Source organism: Cynara cardunculus (genome assembly GCF_001531365.2).
Source record: "Cynara cardunculus var. scolymus isolate 2C chromosome LG 15, CcrdV1, whole genome shotgun sequence".
Classification (NCBI taxonomy): domain Eukaryota; kingdom Viridiplantae; phylum Streptophyta; class Magnoliopsida; order Asterales; family Asteraceae; genus Cynara; species Cynara cardunculus.
The window spans coordinates 5,295,590-5,297,040 of NC_037542.1; positions in this window are offsets into that span (position 1 = coordinate 5,295,590).

The window sequence follows — 1,451 nt, forward strand, 5'->3', positions numbered from 1 at the left end:
AATCAATATATAACATATATAAAAAAAGGACGATAGAAGCAATATATAAAGATTAAATTAGAACAAACCTATTAAAAGATAGAGACAAATTATATATATATATATATGTGTGTGTGTGTGTGTGTGTGTGTGCGGAAGTTTCAAACGAGAACACCTCTATTTTACGAGAAATGCGAGAACACCTTTATCACATGTGATAATACGCGTAAGGGGATCCTGTGATGTGCGGACGACGTATTCTACGACTTAGGTCGCACCAAAGGTTGTCTGCATCTATGATTTTGCATCACATGTGATAGTCTTGATGGATTATGATATCATATCAACAACAATCTTATCACATGTGATAATACTTGTGAGTGGGCTTAGTGGTGTAAGGGTGACTTGGCCCGCAACCAAGATTGCATCGAAAATCGCTTACGTCTATGATTTAGTATCATATGTGTATCATATGTGATGGAATAATAGTATCACATGTGATTGTCTATAGTAAAATGGTGTTCTCGTCTTCTCATAAAATGAAGGTGTTCTCGTTTGAACCTTTTCATATATATATATATATATATATATATATATATATATATAGGGGCAGGTTCAAATGAAAACCATGCCATTCTAAAAAACCGTGTAAACCAAAATTGGCCAATAAGAAAATTCCATTCTTTTTTAATTAAATTTAATCAATAAGGTCATTTTGGTCATTTTCATTATTTTTTTTTCATAAATAAGGAAGTTATTAAGGAATATTAAAAATTGATTTGTTTTTTTTATTCAATGAAACTGGAAACATTCATGAAGATTTTATCTTGTTATGTAATGAATGAATGATTTGAGGTTCATTGTATCAAAAATTACCGGTTATGAACTTGTTTCATATGAAAAAGTTTTAAAATGAAAAGGTTTCATATTACCATAGCATAATATATTAATGTTCATATGAAAATGTTTCATTACGAAGAAACGGTTACATATTATATTAAATGCATAATGAAAAGGTTTCATCATAATGAAACAGATGTATAATATATTTCATTCTTTATGCAATTAATGTTCATATCAGAAGGTTTCATTATAAAATATTTTATTTGCTTCTTTTATTTATATTTTACATGTTCATGTACTCCCAGGTCATGATGATGAAATATATTCATGTTCAAGTTTTAATGTATATTCATGTTTGGGTTAGTGAAAATGAAATGGGTTCATGATGTAATTAACCGGTTAATCATTAACCGCTTTAAGACTTGAAAAATGATGGTGGAGGTGAATGGTTTAATAAATGAAATGGGTGCATAATATATTTTATTCTCTATGCAATTAATGTTCATATGAGACGGTTTCATTAATATATGGTTTATTGGCTTTTTTTTATTCATGATGAAACATGTTCATGCACTCGTTTCATGATGATGAAACATATTCATTTTCAAGTTTCATGGTGATCCATGTTG